Source organism: Topomyia yanbarensis, chromosome 3, assembly GCF_030247195.1.
Source record: "Topomyia yanbarensis strain Yona2022 chromosome 3, ASM3024719v1, whole genome shotgun sequence".
Lineage (NCBI taxonomy): Eukaryota > Metazoa > Arthropoda > Insecta > Diptera > Culicidae > Topomyia > Topomyia yanbarensis.
Window position 1 is genome coordinate 17,595,887 of NC_080672.1, and position 21,563 is coordinate 17,617,449.

Consider the following 21,563-nt stretch of genomic DNA (forward strand, 5'->3'; position numbering starts at 1 on the left):
CCGAAATCGAAAGAAAGAACGATTCCATCCAATTTGAAGATAACTGAGTTTCACCCATCCATCCATCCATCCATCCATTTGAGGGCACCAAGCAGAATAAATGAGTAAGACAACCATTCGTAATGTGGAAATTATAGTATCGAAGCAGAACGGAGAGCACTTGTGGCGCAGAACACCTTTCTTTATGTGGCTTAAGAGAAGACGTTTGCGGAATACCTCTTATTCATCAGATCAAAACCTTCCCAAGTGAACGGAAAAGAGAAGCGTAAACAAATCCACAACAAAAGGACCTAAATAAGATGTTTTGTGGAAAGTGGTCCATTGTAACCAACTTGAGAAGAATGGCTTCAGAACGAGCTCAAAACTTAACAGGCTGCCTCTTGGGTTGAAAATAAGGAAAGCGCACAAAAAAAATCAAAGTTGGTTTTTGGGTTGACAGCAATTTAGGTTGTAAGAAGGCCCAGGATGAAAATAGCTACAATCTGTTTTATTAACAACACTTTCATCACAGCAGGTCAGGCAAGAGATTTTCCTTCCGGGAAAAAAGAGCTTCAAATCCGGACTAAACTTCTTATCACATGTATCCTACTTAATTCCAACGCAAATTTGCTTGCGGTTTGTAACGCGATGAGATTGTTTAATCGCTTCGATTATTTTCACTTTTCCAAATATGGGGCGACTTCAAGACAATTTCCAACAAAGACACACTGAATGGCGAAGAGAGCAAGTTACCGATTTTCCACCACCACCACCACTTTTCCGCCTTATTGCATACAACCGCTGACTGTGCGCGTGGGAAGTTTTGGCTCGCCTTGGGGCCCTGTTGGGAACAATAGCTTAACGAGGATCTTCCCAGAATTATGTAATTGGTCTTACTGGCAATTTCAACAGTCAATTGAAGCTTCGTGGTTTTCGTAAGCTGAATTGATTCCTTTTGTTAGAGTGGGAGCTGGTGCACTGGTATGAGGTTCTCAGATAGAAGTTGGCCGTCACATACAGTCTTAGATTGGTGTGAATGCTGACCCGATACAAAAGGTTAATTACTGAGATCATTGAATGACACATTATGAGATCGAGCCTATCATGTAAAATTAACATGTCAACACGTTGGAATTCTGAGGACGCTGCCGCATTGAGAAAATTGGCCTTTTGAAAATGAGACAGTGCTAACGGCAGTGTACATTAACTCTGCTAAAATAATAGCTCAACCGCTGATAACTTAATACATAGAATAAACAGAATACATTGTGTTGTTGATTTTTTTTATTTCGCCAAACCTCTTTATTATTTTCCTTTCCATCCGATTGAGCCAATTTATTTGATTTCTGGCTCTTTATTTCCGATGGAAGATCTAAATTACGCAGATTTAAGCTGTCTAAGATAGGTTTTTTTGTGAGAATGGATTTCGTGCCACATTTCAGAATTGATTGGTGCAATTACTGTGATTAAAGGGTGCACACGAAGTTATTGAAATTAAACAACTATATAGATCAGGTTTGTATTGGTTGATATAATTCTCTACACTTTCGCTTCGTCTACCAAAAAGGAAACCTTTTTTCAATTTCGTTGCATCGCGAAGAACTTATCAGTAGAAAAGTTTTTCTAATAATAGCTCTATACATTTTGTTATATTTCTTCTTAATGAAGAACAACAAACAACAACAAACTATTTTTTCTCCATTAAGGAGAAAATTGTTTAAAACCCTCTTTGCGTGTGAAGAGCAAAAAACCTATAACTACATTAATTATGGAATTTGCGTTATTTGGAACATCTCGATATTCTATCTCTTTTCCATGAAAAGTTAGTGTTGGTGCCATCTGAGCGGTCACAGGTGGAATTAAAATTTTCCAACCAAAACATAACTCGTACCATGTGCTACAATTCATCTGAACATACTATTCAGCTAAATCTAACCATTATTCCACAAAAAATATAACACGGTACTACAAAATGAAAAAACATAGAATGTACTTTTAAAGTGGCCTGATAGAGGATGTAGATCTCGCGAAATTCAACACAAAATCACATTTAATCAATTTAATATAACCTAAAAATTTTGATTTTTTGCCAAAAAACCATTTTTCAGGATTTCTAACACGAAAAAAAATTCTACGTGATCATAGATCAACCGATTTTAAATTCTCTAAGTGTTTTGGAAAGAAGAAGAAATGATCTTTCCAACGGTATGCTATGTTATGTTCTTTTGTTAAAAGTACTATGCGGTTTTGGGACTACAACGTGAAAGTAACTATTATTTTGCGATTTTTAAAATTATAATAAATATAAAAATGGCAGCCCTAAGTTTGTCTAAGTTGTCCATGAAACAAAACTGAAAAACGAAATGTTCGTGAATAAAGTGTCCGTTTTCGCTTCAGATAGTTGGTATTTGCGACTCATGCCAGCCTGTATCAGTGGTCTAATAACTCTCAGCGAGCTAATGTCATAGATACCCTGCCTTTTAAAGAGTTGCCATAATGATTTCAGGTTAGCTAAGGTCAGTTATTTGACTAGTGAGATACTAAAGCTTAAGTTTAACTATAATGTATGCATTGGTTGTTGTAGTTTGGAATTACAACCAAATGTAATGTGCTTTATTATTAGTTCGAATAGCAAAACATTTCGCATGAATTCATTAAGTTTAATTTTTCTGGTGCATAAGCACATATTAATGGATCGTTTTACATTTTTTCTTATGGATCGTTTTGTGAATATCCATAAACCATAATTTAACGTTCTATATATGAATCAATACATAGCATTTCTAATGCTCATTTTTACATTTTCTATGGACCAAGAAAAATTATTTAGCAGACATTTTCATCAAATTTATGGATTTTTTTTCTAACATTTTATCGCTCCATTTTTGTAATACCGTGGAACATTTTTGTCGATATTATGAAACATATGGACGTGTTTTAATGTACATAGCTTGTTCAATACTCACCTTTAATCCACCACAACATGAACCTGAAATCCAGAAATAAGACCAAAAACAAGCAATCAACTGATATCGCCGAAACAATTTTTTGGTCAATACCACCTTAGGAGAAATTATTGAATATAATATGCTCTTTCTTTTGATATTGTGTTTTCACAAATTAATCCCCCTATAAGTGAGATATTTTTATTCATTTTCTTTCAAGTGATTACACTAGTTTACAGCATTTCTGAACTAAATATGCTGGTGGTCATTTTCAATGTAAAATCGTGTGCTGAATCCGAAAATAAAGTCCAAAAAATTTACAGTAGAACAGTTTTCGAGTTACAGTAAAAAATAAATTTCACCTATAAAACTAAAAATGCCTTCAGTAAAATCCAAATATCTCCGGTTGTAGTGCATCGATATGAAATATTATAATGTTGAATTAAAGGTAATTGAATGCACTTTTGATCGTTAGAACATTTTGTTTTAGTGCGACTACTGGTTCTGGCGTTATTTACGAATCTATTGAACTTTATCATGATTTTTCGTCATTTTATGAAGAAAAATGAGCGTTTGGTCAATATTTTGGGCAAGATAATGCAATCCTAAAAACTATATTTTTATGTGAAATTAAAGCCTACTATAAATCAATGAAAATAAGCACTTATTAGTTAAAATCGGATGGAAATTGTGAAAGTTATTCAATTTTTATTGAATGGAGATTTTTGAGTTTCTGTGGGTCAACTTATTGAACCGTCTCGATTTTTCTCTAGGCTTTGTTTCATAATATATGAGAGACTCTCTGTCACAATTCTGTTAAACAAGTAAGTGTAAGAATATTGAATAATCTTAATTGGAATTCGTTTATCTAAATGATTCAAGACTTCTGATAACAATAATTTTAGGCTCAATGAAATTATAAGTTATCGAATGATTGGTATGTAATACTGCGTGTAATATTTACAAGTGTATTACATAAAATAACACTCCATTGATACAAAACTCGTTATAAACTAAATCCGCACACGTCATAAAATTCGTTTTTTGAAACGCTTGCTGCTCAACTGGATTTTGTACAATGTTAATACAAACTATACGAATCCGTAGAAATATGTGGTACTACATACGTCAAATATTATAAAATTAATAATTTGTAAAACTTTTAATTTGTTATCCTTCACAGAACATCTAGCAGTTCATGTTTTGAAATTATGTAGGACATCGAAGAAGACTTATTTTAGGTTTAAAATCTCAAAATCTGAACTTCAGAATGATTTGAAGAACGTAGAATATTGTGTAATTGCACTTAGATGTTTTACGCAATATATTGTAGTATATTGAAATTTTGTGAACCAGTACAGTAAAATCGGTACATCGTAGAAGCCAATGTGAATCCCACATAATTTCAAATTATAAACTTCAAGACGTTTTAATAACGTAAAATAAATTGTTAGTAGAACAAAACGTGACGAAATAGGTGGATAAGTCATCATTCGTGAAGCTTGTGTCTGAATTTAACATTTTGCACCGTCATAAACTTCCGATGTGTGTATCCAGGCATTGCGGAGCGTGCGGTTTACAAAGTTTCTTGAACATATGCGATTCTTTATGACACATTTGAACATTATACGTATTTTTAATGCCAAATTTTTGATGACATTACTCCACTGAGCCTGAACTTATTGTTTTAAGAAGTCTTGAATCATTTGGATAAACGAGTTCGAATATTACTTCACATTCAATTTTCTCAAAATTCTTCCACTTACTTGTTTAACAGAATTCTGACAGAGAGTCCCTCATATATTATGTAACGAAACCTAGAAAAAATTGAAATCGAGACGGTTCAATGAGTTGACCTAGAGAAACTCAAAAATCTCCATTCAACAAAAATTGAATAACTTTCACAATTTCCATCCGATTTTAACTAATAAGTGCTTATTTTCATTGGTTATTAGTAGGCTTTCATTTTCCATAAAAATATAGTTTTTAGGATTGCATTATCTTGCCCAAAATATCGACAAAACGCTCATTTTCCTTCAAAAAATGACGAAAAATCACGAAAAAGTTCAATAGATTCGTAAATAAAGCAAGAACCAGTAGTCGCACTAAAACAAAATGTTTTAACGATCGAAAGTGCATTCAATTACCTTTAATTCAACGTTATAATATTTCATATCGATGCACTACAACCGAAAGTATTTGGATTTTACTGAGCTCACTTTTAATTTTAAAGGTGAAATTAATTTTTTGACTGTAACTCGAAAACTGTTCTACTGTAAATTTTTTGCACCTCATTTTCGGATTCAGCACGAAATTTTACATCCGCAATGGTATTCGAATATTAAAGTTCAGATTTTTATTTTTATTTTGTAAACTACTGTTATTTTCAGATGATGTCTTCGGAAAATTTTAGCTCTTTCTTTTGCGAATAATTTTGCTGAAAACATCAAGTGTCTATCTTGTATGCTTTAAAAGTTATATCATATTATTTATTGTTTAATATAGTAATGACCCGTTTTAATGTACCAGCCAAATTTTATTGAATAAAAAGGGAAAAGGATGACATCAGCATCAGGGCATATTTTGTATTTCATTTTTCTACCTACCACCGCTAGAAATAAGCACCGAACAATTTCAAGTAGTCTGTATGTACGTTGATCGCCTATCAGTGTGCAAACTTTCATTGGCCAGAACCTCCCGACAGCTAATTTCCTAACTTCTAACTTCAGATCGATCTGGATCATACGAAAGGCTAAATAAATTACTCCAAGTAACTGGAAACAGTCATTATAAACTCGTCCACAAGAAACTTCTACAAACACGCTTCACTTGAGGGTTATTTTTGAGGATATATTTTTTTCTATTGCATCGAACTACACTAAATTTTTGGTAGTTTGTTGAAAGAATAATTGAACGATTTCTTCGAAAATATGGCGAACCTTCTCTCATTCATTCATTTGTTTGGGTAGTTTACGTTAAAAAAGTGTCCTAAATTAATAAGTAAAATTAAGAGGGTGCTTTGGGTTACAAAAAAACTTTCTTTCGTGATTTTTGGTAAGGGAAAAAGTTTTAGCTATTTGAAAATATATGCATATTTGTAAACACATTTTAAAAACTAAAAGAAAAAATTCTTGAAAAACTTCATAAAATGGCGGAGTTAAGGACTATTTCGTTACTGTATACCGAATGGGTGGAAAGAACGCAGTTTGTAATTCTGCTTGAAATGATTGAAACAACAAAAATTTGATTTTCCGTAACTTTTTTCCGCAGTTTTCTAAAAAAATATGTACTTTTGGTATGAGTTTTTGGTATTTTTACGTTCTAAGGCACGTATAATGCTTAAAACCAGTTTTCTGGTTCGACACGAATGCATCCGCCGGTGTAAAGTGTCGTTAAAAAAATAAAAAATAAAGTTTTATGGTACACTTAAACCTCCATTTACAAACCAAACCGGGGGTTCGTAAATTGAATTAGTTCATAAAAAAGTGTTCGTTATTTTGGATTTAGTTCGTAAAAAGTTTGCTTCACATTCTTATTAATATTCGTTGGTTGAGTAATATTCTCGAAAACCCTAGCAATATGGGTATTTTTTGAATGGGCTTGACAAGCAGATGACGAAAATGGACAATTAGATCCTTTTCGAAATCCAAGATGACGACTTCCGGTTGAGCAATATTCTCGATAACTCTAGCAATATGGGTATTTTTGGAACGGGCTTGCTAAGTAGATACTGAAAATGGACAATTGGAACCATTTCGAAGTCCAATATGACGATTGCCGGTTGAGTAATATTCTTGATAACCAGCAATGTGGGTTCTATTTCCGTTATGAACTCGTCAACCCCATCCTGAAAATACCCATATTGTTGAGGTTATAGAGAATTTATCTAAACCGGAAGTCATCATCTTGGTAAGTCGGTTCGGCTCCGACAGCATGAAGTAACAAGTTACTTTACGCTTGTCCGGACATGCCGTAGACTCAGGTCATTCGCTTTTCTTGACTCCTACGGTAGTAGACAAAAAGTTAAATCGCCAGTGAGCTCTAAGCTTGCATATATGATCCTTCCACGCTTTTCTAAACTTTCTCCCTTCAACTCCTTGCTCTCCCTTCAGTACTATGGCTCTTAATATTGAAAAATATACTTCACCTTGCTAATTAAATGCCGTAATAACTGTCGCCATCTTGGATTCCAAAATGGCTCAAGACATCGATTTCCGTCATACACTTGTTAACCACATTCCGAAAATACCCAACTTATAATAGTAACAATTAATTAAGAATACATAAGTATGTAACTTCATGCTGTAATGTACGAACTCAAACTTTTCAAAAAGAGTTCATTATTTCGAATTTAGTTCGAAAAAAAAGGTAACGTAAATCGAATATTACGTAAAAAAAAGAGTTCGTAAATGGAGGTTTCAGTGTAATATTGTTTGTTAGAATCTTGAAAAGGCTATTTGAAAGACTGTTGTGATATATTCTTCAATTTAACTAGTGTGATATGAGCAAAAAACACGGTTTTTTCGATTTTGGGCGGGGCGAACCGAGAAAAAAAATTCCGAAGGGTTTCGAAATTTCGATATTAAAATGAACATTGTACAATACGTAATCAATAGAAACCTCATTTAATGAAAATCAGCATTGGTGTCAAACTTGGTTTAAAAAGATTTTTAGTTTGAAACTGATATAAAATTCAAACTAATTTCTTATTAAAGTTCGGCCCCTAGGACCCTCCCCCTGGATCTGCCGCTGCTTGAAGGTCACCCTCTTCAGTGTTTGTATATGTAGCGGATCTACACAGATTAGAAATTACTTCACTTTCTCAAAATTTTATTGAGGGGCTATGCCACTGTAGAGCACGAAAAAATAGGAAAGTTTTGGAAATTTTACCTGACACCATGTAAAAATGAATCGAGATCCCGTGAAGTGGGATTCACATTACAAGTACTGGTGAACAAGTATTTCAACACAAGATGGCGGTTGGACAGTATTTTCCCGAAGGCGAGTTCTTTTGGAAAGGGTCCATGGCCGGAAATCTATCTCCCTTTCGCCTAGAGCCAAAAACAGAAGTTTTTTCGACTAGAACGATAGAAAGCGACGTACGTAAGATTTTTAAGATATTTAGATTTTCCACGAAATGGCACATTTTAATAGAAATATAAGAAATGTAAAACGTTGAAAATGGCATATAAATCGACAACAAAAATCCTGCGCCCGTCACTGCACAGTAGGGCAGGAACGAAAATTAGCAAAACAAAACCTCTAGCGATGTAGGAATGGATTTTTTTTAGTAGCTAAGCAAAGAATCTTGGTTTTATCTGCGCTTTATTATGATAATGTAGATTAGTTTGGATTTTCACCGCTTAGGTGGTGCTGCAATGTTAACTTTTTATTTCGCATCCTAGAGATTTTGTGATTTTATAATTATCGCCATAACTTTGTTACTTGAAGACATAGAGCTTAACTATCTTCGACAACTTGTCGTAGTTTTGAATGTTTTAAAACTTGGCCGAAGACGCCAAACCTCTAGGATGCGAAATGAAAAAGTTAACATTGCAGTGCCACCTATGCGGTGAAGATCCAAACGAATTTACGTTATTATAACAAGGCGCAGATAAAACCAAGATATTTTGCTGGACGTAGTAACTATAAAAACGAGAGAAAGCAATTTGGAATATACTGTGAAAATTTCAGAACGATAGAAAATCGTTTGCTCGGGTTATATTATCGGCTACCGCAAAAAAAATGTGGCTTCGAGAAAAGTTTTCAGTACACTCAGTAATGGCAATGATTTTCCTTAAAAAAGCATCTATTGAGAGCTTTAGGTTGGTTTTTTTGGCATTGTGATTAGCAGTAATGATGCAAATCAAAATCCTTCGTTCAATCACTAGCTATTGTGAGTCCAACGGTATCCGTAATATGTTGGTCACTGCGAGGTCACTCTTGCAAAAAGTCGGAATCGAAACAATCGCATTGAGATAGTGTGTTATCAAGGGTTGCAATTTCAATTCTAGTTCACAGATCGCCATGAAAATTTTAGTAAGCGCTTTTAGGGATATATACTTCAAATATACACAATATTTTTACTTTTTATTTTTTTGGGCTTGCACAACATAAAATATATTCCATTAATAATGCATTGAATGAAGAAATTGAATATTTTACTCACAAAGCATTAATAATAAGTCGATTGTCCGCCTATGTTAATTTTGGGGCTTTACTTTTGATTTGTCCCACGCTAATTTGATTGATATAATTCCCGAAGAGAGTGGAAAGAGTTATAAGAAATGTCTCATCACACTGTTAGGTGGATTAAACGCGTTTTTATGGATCATTTACACTGTTTTATGGATTTTCAGTTTTGTTTCATGGAACATGGACAACTTTTTTGTGGATCGTTTTACAATTTTTTATGGATTATTTTAAATATTTTATATGCAAAAGTATATTTTTCCATATGAAAATTGCGCCACATTTTTATTAAAAAGCATCTTTGTTAAAATAGAAATTGAATAAGAACATTTAATTTTCCATCCAACGCTCTATTTATGATTAAAATCGTTTGAAAAATGGCAGAGTTATTAATTTTTTTTCCAAATTAGAAACTTGCTCGCATGAACTTTTAAGGGGAAAGTCTCTTATAAAATTTTCTAAAAATTGATGTATATGCCCGATTATGTACTCATTCAAAAGTGCTTGTGTCAATTTTGAGCTTGAAATTGGAAAAAAATAGCGGAAGACATAATTATAGCATCTTATAGTGCGAGATAAGACCTCACTAACCCAACCCTTTAAGAGTTCACGCGAGCAAGTTTCTAATTTGGAAAAAAAATAATAACTCTGTCATTTAAAACCGATTTTGATGATAAATAGGTCGTTGGATGCGAAACTGAGTACTCTCTCTAAAATTTTATGAAATCAAAGACGCTTCTTTAGAAGAATGTTGTGAAATTTTCACAATTTTCAAGGAAAAAAACCGCAAAAGTATGGTTGTTTTGTTGATCCAAAATCGCAAAGTATTTTTGACAAAAGAACATAACATTGCATACCACTGGAAAGTAATTTCTTCTTCTTTCAAGAACACTAAAAAAAAATTAAAATCGGTTCAACAATGAGACACGCGGAGAATTTTTTTTTTTAATGCCGAAAGTCCCGAAAAATAGTTTTTTTTGTCATAAATCAAGATTTTGAGGGTATACAACACTTTTCAAACATTGTCTTGTGTTGCATTTGGCGAGGTCTACAACCTATAATAGGTCACTTGAAAAGTACAAAATCACTGTAGCACCCTGTAATTCATGCGAATCGAATACTCATGCACAACCATACATTGCTAGGCCCCGTGCAAAACTGACTCAGACATCACTTCGCTAAAAGTTTAATAACATCTTTTAACAAAGCCGGATTAACTAGCAGTCATCGACAAAGTTGTAGACAATTAAATTGTTTTTCTTATTTTCACTTACAGTGGTAATACGATGCATACAGTGCCACCTAGCGACGAAAATGCGAGCTAGTGGGTTTTCTCCATGTAAATTGTCAAAAAATCCCATACAAACTTCAGGCACGTTGGTCCGGTAGCTAGACTTTTCCGATTTGCTTCCAATTTGGAACAAGTACTCCTGGTGGGACTAGGAATCCACTCAGGGGTGGGCCGATCGGGATCATTTTTTTCTGTCACTCAATTATTCACGTTTAATAATTCGCCCAGCGCCCTCCGCCCACCTAAAGAAACAAGATGAACAGCGCTATAGCTTTGCTTCTACTGCTTAGTTTTATAAAAAAAATCAGATACTTTCTTAAGATTCTATACTTTAAGATAAAAGAATAAAAAAGCTCGACTTTTTGACTGGCCGCATCATATATAAACCCTTAACGAAATAGTCCGAAACCCACTAATAGGCTCATTACCATGTAAATAATGTAAATAAGCAAATTAATTGTAAAAAAATCCTGAAAGTGCCAGGACATGACATGTGGCTTAATTGGATCAAAATGCAGTGTGCCTTGTGTGTTTTAAAAAAGCGTGATATAATCGAGTGTGATATAAACGATATTGATATAAACGCATAGTGATATAATCGAAAAATTACTGCGTACACTGAGAAACAAAAATATGCATAGTTAGCATACTTTCTATTCCCGTCTCTTTTCTTCTGCTGTGATTTTTATGCATTTTCATGCATATGCTTCTAGTAAGCATTCAATAAGTGGATGGACCGAATATATCCAGTCCATAAAATTTACAGCAGAAGAAACGAGAGGTAGATAGAAAAGTATGCTATAGATGCATAAATAAAATTCAGCGTGTATTGTATTTTAATGGATGATTAAACTTGCATTAACGTGTCAAAAATTTTACCTCGAAGAATAGTTGACGTTTGCTATGGGTGCTATGTATATATTCACTCACAAATCGTTGATTTGGCAAGGCATCTGCAGTTATAGATGAAAAGGTTAGGTTTTTATCTCCGAAGAGAGTGTGAATTGAAAACTTCGCAAGGAATAGCGTCTCCAGAAGAAAGTTCTAGCCGGTCCATATTAAACATTTTTTATTAATCATTTTTTAAGATCATTATATCATCCCGGTTCATGTCGCTTCCCTATCTTCTACCTTGTTAACTTACGGTAAGGAAAACCAGACGAAAACGGATCATTGGGGACGTTTTAAATCTTTTCAGTATGGGTCCGAATATATTTAAATCATCAGTCATCTTTTTATCTATTTTAAAAATATGAAATAAAAATGTTTGCCACTCATATTTTGGAGAGGTTAGAATATCGAATTGAGATACAGTAATGTTTCGATTATATCACGGTCGTTCTGTATTTTAGCGTGATATATTTGAAGCGTGATATATTCAAAACAAAACAAAAAATTACATTTAAGCATTAACCCATGTATTTCTATAAGCAAAAAGTCATAAAAGTTAAAGTTAGTCAAGAAGAATTAATCATAGTAGGGTAATGAGCCTATTTTTGCCATGTTTCTATTATTACACTACCTATTTGAAGCCGTTAGTAAGAGCAGTGTCTTTGTTCAATGCATTGGGTCAAATGGCATGGCATCAGCGGATATTTTTTTATCACACAACTTCACTTTGCGTATCACGTACCTTTTCTTAAAATTGTTGAACTACCCAAAACTAAACTTGAACGAATCTGCCACGTTAAAGTTTCTGGCAAATATCTTGACTATTAAAATCAATGTATTCGAAGAGACTTCATTCCTCGTTGCATCAACATTAAAAAAATGAGTCACATCTTCAATTCTTGATGTTGTCCTTCCAAAAGAAATGTATTCACATCAATTCAAGAGAAAATGCATATCTCGGCATACCTATATTGGGTATTTTGCTTTTCTCATTATTTTATTAGATTTTTCTGCAGATAACTAACAATTATGTGAATAAAAAAGAAGTCGATTTTTTATCCGGTACACCAGGCACCCACTTTAGGACACGGCAAATGAGTTACGAAGAATTTAAAACAAAAATTGGAATTGGTCGAAAGATATTTCGACAATCCTAGTGATTAGAACAACGTTTTTGGTAAAACAGGATTTTGATATTATTCACGTTTAAAGTTTTGCGCCACGCACTCCGCCCACGTAAATTAATAAGATGAACAGTGCTATAACTTTGCTTTTACTGCTTAGACCTCTTTTAAAATTTAAGATACTTTCTTATGAATTTATACTTTAAAATAAAAGAATAAAAAGTTCGACTTTTTGACCGACCTCATCATATATAACGAAATAGTCCTTAACGAAATAGTCCGAAACCGAATAATAGGCTCATTACCCTACATGTAAATAAGCAAATCAATTGTCCTGAAAGTGCCAGGACACAACATGTGGCTTAATTGGATCAAAACGTAGTGTGCCTTGCCTGTTTTTCAAAGAGCGTGATATAATCGAGGCAATCGAGGGTGATATAAACGAGTATTGATATAAACGCATAGTGATATAATCGAAACATTACTGTAATTTTATTTAATGCATCATTACGCGTTGTTTTTGCCTTTCTCATATAGAAAGGTTATGCAATCACTCTGAAAAACGTCAACCTAATCCCGGCCCGGAGGGCCGAGTGTCATATCCCATTCGACTCAGTTCGTCGAGATCGGAAAAAGTCTGTATGTGTGTGTGTATGTATGTATGTGTGTGTATGTGTGTGTGTATGTGTGTGTATGTGTGTGTGTATGTATGTGCGTATGTGCCAAATAATGTCAATCATTTTTCTCAGAGATGGCTGGACCGATTTGCCCAAACTTAGTCTCACATGAAAGGTGCAACCTTCCCATCGGCTGCTATTGAATTTTGGATCGATCGGAATTCTGGTTCCGGAATTACGGGTTTCAGAGTGCGGCCACACAGAAATTTCTCATATAAACTATAGGAAAAATTAAAAATAGAATTTTTATTTTTGATGCTAAATGTGTTCAAGGTGCATGAAACGTCGAGATTTGATGCAAACTCGAAAAAAAAATTTGACTACGATTCACTTTTTTGGATTTTGGCACATTTTTGCCTTTCTCATATAGAAAGGTTATGCAATCACTCTGAAAAACGTCAACCTAATCCCTAATTTTTTTTCGACTCGTTTAGGGTTTCTGGATTTTAACAGGGGCGTAGTTGATGGTTTACGGAGAGGGGTTACACCCCCCCCCCCTCTACTGTTCGCGCCCCTCCTTTAAAAATCTCCTTAAATCACCCCTCAGACCACCACCCCATCCAGCCCTCATACCCCTCCCTTTCAACCCCATCATCTTTAAACCACCACTGTATCACAAAGCATACCAATTTATGCTGGGGAGTCGTTCGTTCATGGGACTTTCGCCCTCCTCACATACCCATCCCCGCATGACAAAATGAGTTAGCAAGCAGATAACATTGATCTAATGCTGATTAGGCTAATGGAGTGTGATATTTTTTTGTTTCAAGTGTTTCACCGTCGACACGTAGCTCATCAAGTTCGTGGCTAGCATGCCATTGTGTATAAGTGCAAAGTGTACTAAGAATGTAATGGACATTTCCACAATTATGTTGAACATAAAAAGCCTCCGTGCCATAGTTTAGAGAAATGAGAAAGGCACAATTGCACCGCTAGGTGGATTAAAACAGGTTTTTTACAGTAAATTTGAACAAAAGAGTGACAATAGTACCGTCGTGAGATTGTTTAAATTATTCAAAAGTCCTTCGAAGTGCACGAAATTTTGGGGGAAGTCACTTCGGGAAACCATCCCAGTAAATCTTCTCTCGAGTACCATCGCCGACTCACAAGCACTTTCAAGCACATACTGACTGCATCCTTTCGTTATGCCGAAATAATGAAAACTTGGACGAAACTGTTTGCCGTACTCTTGAATTTTCTTTGACCCTTTCTACTACATGACAAAGTTTATCTTACGCTTGAAAGAACTTTTATGTATCTTTGATGCAACAAGTTATCCCTGGATTGTGGTGGGAAAACGAACGTCGGAAAATACGGATCCGTATTGGAGCGACCGGACAGTTTCTGTTTGGCTGTTGCTGTTGTTGTTGTTGGTTTGGTTCCAATCACTGCAGAGAAGTTTGCGTTTGTGATATTTGCTGAGGACAGCGTTGCTATCCTGCTGACGGGATACTAATTTGTTTGTAAATTGTTATGCCAGCTTGAGCGAGATATCGGTTCCACTGGAACGACAAGTTTACCGTCGTGTGCCACACACAATCGAAGATGATAGTAAAGTGAAATTTTTGGTACATATTAATCGAATTAATTTTGGTTGGGTGGTGGTTGTAACTCAATAAAAATACAAATCGACTGCAATGATATTTGAAGCATGGTCTCGAGACGATTTCGATATTGTTTTAAATAATCTAGAAGTAATCTTAGAAATTATTGTTCTTCTTCTTCTAGCACTAGTTACGGCCTTCTTCCGCTAAGAAGCCAAACACCAACGTCACAGAGGTGACTCGCACTATCTGGACTAGATATCGACCCATCAACTCATGGACCGGGGTCCAACGGCTTCACTTCCCTTACGAAGGAACCACTGATTTTTTTCACCTCAGAAAAATCTCAATGACATTGACAGACCAACTGAGGTGAGTGGCGGTCACGCTTGCCACTCAACCACCGGCGCCGTTTAATCAATGTTTGTACTCCAAGTAAGTCAGTTACATAGTGGACACATTCCGCGGGTTTGTACACCAGAATGACGTTTTTGTTTTGTCTTATTTTGGTATCACAATATTTTTTCCTAGATTCGGTAGTGTTTAAACCATTGAAAAGTTATGTAATCCAACCATTGACATTTCGACAAATAGTTGAAAAATATATAGAAAAGTAAGTTGAATTTCACGAAATTATTGACTTCTAAGTAAAGTTCTATTTAATGAAACTATTATTGAAATTTTTATCTGTTTAAAGGAATCGTTATTGAGTGTAGAACTGTAAAACTAGAAAGATTTTTTTCTTGATTTGACCACTAATACTTTTTGAACTAATAGAAGTTTTGATTGTTTCTGCGTTGTAACGTCACGAAAAATGCCCATTTTTTTAATTTTAATAAAAAACTAAAACTTTGTTCAAATTTATATTCCGGATTCTCTTTGTAATCAAAAATACTTTTCTAAAAAGCCGACAATTTCTTTTATTGGATATGCGGAACTAAAGTTAGAACAGGATACACTTTGCGTTGTAACGTCACGCAATTCAACTTTTATCAGACGCTTGAATGATTTATCAGATATAGTGTCAAATTTTCCTACGTATGGTTTATTTAAAATCTTTCAAGTTGTTTCGTAAACAGGAAATTATACTAGCGTGATATTCATAAATTCACTGTATATCCTGCTTAAGGGGTTATACACCATCGACACATTCTTTCGTGACGTTACAACGATTTGACCAACCTTCATTCTATAAATCTGTTATAACTTTTTCAAATGAACTCCTTCATCAAATCTAATTATAGATTCAGAAAATAAACAAAATTTTTATAAGATTTGATCTACAACACTTCAATGCACTGGAGGAGTTATTTTTAATAAACGATTGAACAACGTCACATTATATTTCTTTAAAAGTCCACCTACGCTGTACTCTCCTAGACGCTGGTTACATGATACGTTCCGATGCAATCACACTAACAGCAACGTAGTCCAGGACATGCGATGGAAGGTTGTGTCGGAATTTCCGAACTTTGTTCTTAGGTTAGTATTTAGCCATGAATAATAATGCTTTCCCTGAATATTTCCTTCGTCTCAGTAATCAACCATTCCACACTTCGCCATCATCGACGAGAAGCCTATTATAAGGTTCTCCGCAACCTTTGTTGTAGTCGTACGTGCCGTCAGTTAGTAATTAACCAATTCTTCCGTTACAAGCCGAAATACATCATCGAAGCAGCTACATTATCGAAATGCCTGAGGTATTAAATCCAATATTGACGGGTATATATTCGAATTTACGGGAGGTTGTAAAAACATAATTGGGTCTACAGAGACCTATCTGGGTGACCGCACTAAATGGTCTCAATTGCTTAGAGTCGGATAAAAATGCTTCAAATGAGCCCAAAAATGATAGATGAGGGAGTGTTTATTGGTGTTTGCAGACTTTTAAAAACCCGTCGAATTGACGATTGGATGTAACACATTCTTTCGCAACATCACGGCGATGTGACGTGTTCTGTTTCTCTGAATCTTTGCAACTATAATTTATACAATATTTCAGTATACTTGGCACTGTCGATTGCCTGGCGCTTAAATTGTGCTCGCTTTGTCATATAAATCCACTTGCTTAAGCCCAACAATACAAATATCATACTATATCGATTTTGTTGGCTATTTTCGGCAAATTTGTGACTAAGCAAACAAAACAAAAGCAATGAAATTGAAAGACGGATAGGTATTCTAGAGCGAATCAGTTATAAACTTAGAACGGAAAACTAGAACTAGGCAGGCTCATATGGGCATGATCGAAAGGAAATGTGAAGAATTCTTTGCCTTCTACAGAGTAGGAGTTGGGCGTTGCACCCAAGTCTACCGCATGGTCTATAGTAGAACATAACTCATCATCATGTTTTACCGCCGACGCTGGCAAAAAATTCTTCTCAAATCCTCGCCTAGAACGACCATGCGATCATTCTTCTCCCTTTCTGCTAGCATCAAGCCGTGATGTATGCATTCAATCGACACCAAGCTATTGGTGTCGCATCGATACAGTAGAACCTTGCGGCAATTAAAACATTGTAACAAATATCATACTATAAACTCGGATCGGGAACTTGATTCCTTTAAAATTAAACAAAGCAATATTGCCAGTTTATTTTTGTTTGTGAAATATGTGATAAAAGCTGCTATTCTGGCTCCGTTAAAATGCCATATAGAGTCGTGTCAAATAAATAAATATGTCAAATGACTCAAATTTATCCACAACAGATATGAAAAATAAATTCTTGGTTTGATTAATTATTTCTGCTACAATTAAAAAAATAAACTGTAACGTGATTTTTTGACAACCCCATATTGTTATTCGAGTAAATTTTTATTAAAATGGCTAAATGTGATAAATATTTAAAATTTTACTCAAAACAATAGTACCAGCGTAACTTACAGAGTTATAGAAAGTTGCAGATGTTCGTGACGTTACAACGCAACGAAATATCGCTTTTCTGAGAAAGGAGCGTTGTAACGTCACGAAAGTTAAAAGATGCTTAATAAGAAACAAAACAATAAAAAAAATATATTTAATGACACCTAGTTATGCGTCTGCTATTTAGAAATACATTGTAAAAGATTTGTTTTTGTTAAAAATCTTATTGAGCAGATATTTTGACTTTTGTGGAAATATGTACGTTGAAAGTTCTTATTTGTGACGCGTTGTAACGTCATGTTACAATATCAGCTATAAAACAATCCTCTACCAGTATATTCAGTTTATGTTTATTGAATCTTTAGTGAAATTTTGTCTAATTTCCGAATCTGTAATAAGTTTCGATGTAGGCGTTCATTTGATAAAGTTATAACATATTTATGTAATGCAGAATCAACATCACGAAAGAATGTATCAGTAGGCCTTGGCATGCGTAGATGTGATGAGTGTTTGAAGTCCAACGCAAATTTGTTATGATGTGGTCATAGTACCTAAATCGTTTTAATTTTTTTTTATAGAGACAGAACAAGTGGCACCATCCAATTTCTATTCTATTCTATTCTATTCTATTCTATTCTAACCCTTACGCAGCCAGTATTGAAAAGCATCCTGGAAAACACTGCGGTTATACTTTAGTGTTTTTCTTGTCTACATTAATATTTGAATCATATTATAATATGTCGCAAATATTAAAACGGCCAGGCCTACTGTGCAGAGTTGCGTTTGAAGATGTTTCAACATTATCCGGTAATTGAATTATTCATTTAATGAACAATTTAATCAACGAATCGTTTTGAAACTTGAATGCGGATGAAACGAGGACAACCGTATCGACCGTTTCAGATTAGAGGGGGTTGGGGCAAATCGTTGGGAGTGACTTGGCTAAGAAGGTTAATGTCACTCCTTTGGTCTTTTTGAATGGGACAGAGGTATTTACACCTTGCCCTGACTAATGAGCCTAGGTTAAAGCGCCTATTCTCGCTCTCTGAAATAAGAAATTAATGAATTTAAACATTAAAAACGTCCATTGTTTTTCAAACTTTGTGAAAATCATCTCAGTGTCAATACGTTACTGTGATAATTTTGAGATGGTTTTCGCAATGTTGATTTAAAACAACATTGCGCAGTTAAGGGTTAAAGAAAATAACTTTTGGTATATGGGTTTATATGGGCTTCAATACTATTTCATCAGCAAAATAAAGGAAAGATGAAATAATTTTGGTAACTGAAAATTGATGAGTTCGAATACCATTTGTTAATTATGTTATTTTGAATTTAGATCTGACAATTTACTATCCGAAAAGCAGAAAATTCAGATGATGCAAGAAATGAATGATCCCATCATCTCCCATGACATGGAAGCAGGAATTCATTGCATCAGCGGACTGCAGCCGTCCGATATTTTACATAATTTAGGCTGATGTTATTAAGCCATTAGCGGAGTTTTTAAATAAATAAAAGCACAGTAAAACTCAATTGACCATCAAAGAAATATACAAAATAGAAACTACATGGAACATAAAATATAACCGGAACAGGCTCACCGAAAACAGGCTTGGGGTCCAAAACTATTCAAACCAGGCAGCTTCATTCTCTTCTTCACTCCTATATCCTGATATCTTGCTTGGGCCTTCCTTTAATGTTGCGGAACGCCTGTCGTATTGGATCGCTTGCCTCTTCAGCTCTTCCGGAAAGTCCCTCCTCTTCTTCCGAGAATAAACAGCCATACACTACCGATATTCAAATCTCGAAACCGGTGTTACTAAGAAAAGAACTATCTAAATCGTAGAAAATATCGCGAGAAAAATTGTCGACAGAAAAAATGAACTGTCTCGAATCAGATCTCGCCTACTAATCTCACAGAACAAGTGGCACAATCCAATGTACACTAAGAGTCCGTAGTACCACGAATAATTATTCAAAATTTTTAATTGTGTACGTTACTTGAATGGACTTACAATATTCCATTCACCGATGCTTTTCATAGCAGGGAAAACGCACCGTTGGCATGTTAAATTAGTGCAGTACCATGCGTTCGCATTCATTAGCATTCACCAGATAACGCAATGTATATTGTACAAAGTAGAACAATTAGTAAATTGCTTTCCGCTCACACGGATTCTATGCGTTCCGGTAAAGCATACCGTTCTTCAATCATCAGCAGGGGAATCTAGCCAATATATTATGACTCTTTATTGAAATCATAATACCATAAAAGTATAGCTCTGTATTTTTATTTAGTTGGTTATGTATGCGATAAATATATGAAATGTTTGTATAAATTTCCTCACTCAACTCCACTGTTGAATACGCAATTTTCGATATTGTGGTTTCAATTCTCTAACAATATTGATTTTCCATGAACACACGTGTGCTCTCGGCAAAACAACGCCTGCTACTTATATATAGGGTTTGTCGCGGTTGCGGTAATTACCGCAACCGCGCGGTATTTACCGCACCCGCACCGCAGATTTTGCGGTGCGGGTGCGGTAAATACCGCGCGGTTGCGGTAAGATACTTTTTCCCGCAGATGCGGTGCGGGAAAGAGCTTTTACCGCGCGGTTTTACCGCAACCGCACCGCAAAAAAAATAATTGATAAAGTGATAATTTTGGTTATCCTAAATTGATAAACAGACTGCTATTACGAAAGAAAATCTAGCTGTGTCCGAAATATTTTGACGCAATTATTTTTACTACATATTTTGGACACTAGTTATTTTATACTTCTAAGTAAGACTTCACAAACTAACCATTTCAAATACATAAAATGCAAGATCCAACTAGAGACAAAATTATTAGATCATTTAAAAGCAATAAATTTTTACTCACAAATCCAATTTAAAAGTCCATCACTTCTCCCGATTTCTGTTGGAAATCGTTGAATCATTGTTTCCGATATCAATTTTTCAACTGTGAATTTTGATTACTTTAAAGAAATTAGAGATTAACTAATTATGCTGGAACTTAAACACAACCCAAAGAATATAATTATCTTCATCAAACCAAACGAATTTGGAGTAATTGGCAGTAAAGGATACAAATGTATGAAATCGTCCAAAATAAAGAGGGGTCCAAATTAGGATGATTATTCTATCATTCGTTCATCAACATCGTATTTCTATCTTCTTTGATTGCTGTGTAAATTCAATGTGAGTCAATGCAGTCAATTTTATTGGACTCTTTCTCAAAAAGTATGCTACATAACGTTTTTTCGCGTACTTCCATTCAAATTTACGATAGTTTTCTACCAAATTAAGTCCTAATATTTTTCAGTTAACCCTCCAGCACTCTCGCGAATGGTTTACCGAATGAGCAGCCGCTGTTGCTGAAAGAAGATTTCGCTAGAGTTTCGGAAGGTGTTTCACAAAATACAACGGCGCGTGTGCTGGAGGGTTAAGACTATTTTGTAACTTTTTTGAAACTATTTTGTCAAATACCACATCGTTTGACTCCCGTCCACTTTATTTGAAGTTTTTGCCATTGGCTCTTTGGGAAAATATTATAGGAAAATACATTAAATGCTAGAACTTTCTAGAACTAGCCTTTAGAAAATTACACTTTATATATTTTTAAAGGGAGCAATCTTAGTTTCTGAATGAGAATACATATGTTTCTTGAAAAATGCGGAAGTTAGAGTTTTGGGATATTTTGTCCATAAAAACCCCTATTTTTAATTCTGCTGTATGTTACAAATCATACATTTTTTGCAGTTTTTCTAATGTTCAATAATTCTGTACCGGTTGAAACCGGACTCCTGATTAGATGTAATGTATAGATCAATTTTTTTTCGTCAAATATGGCGTTGTTCTTATTGATGAAATACAATGTTTTTATTTCACTGTATTGGAATATATGCGCTACTATATAGAAGTACTGGTATTTCGACTTTAAAATTTTTGTTGTTGAAATTCCTTTAAGAATGAAAGGTGGTTTTTACTACGTAAATGCGAAAATCATCCATTTCATTTTCATTTGTCAAACACATTGAAAATTGAC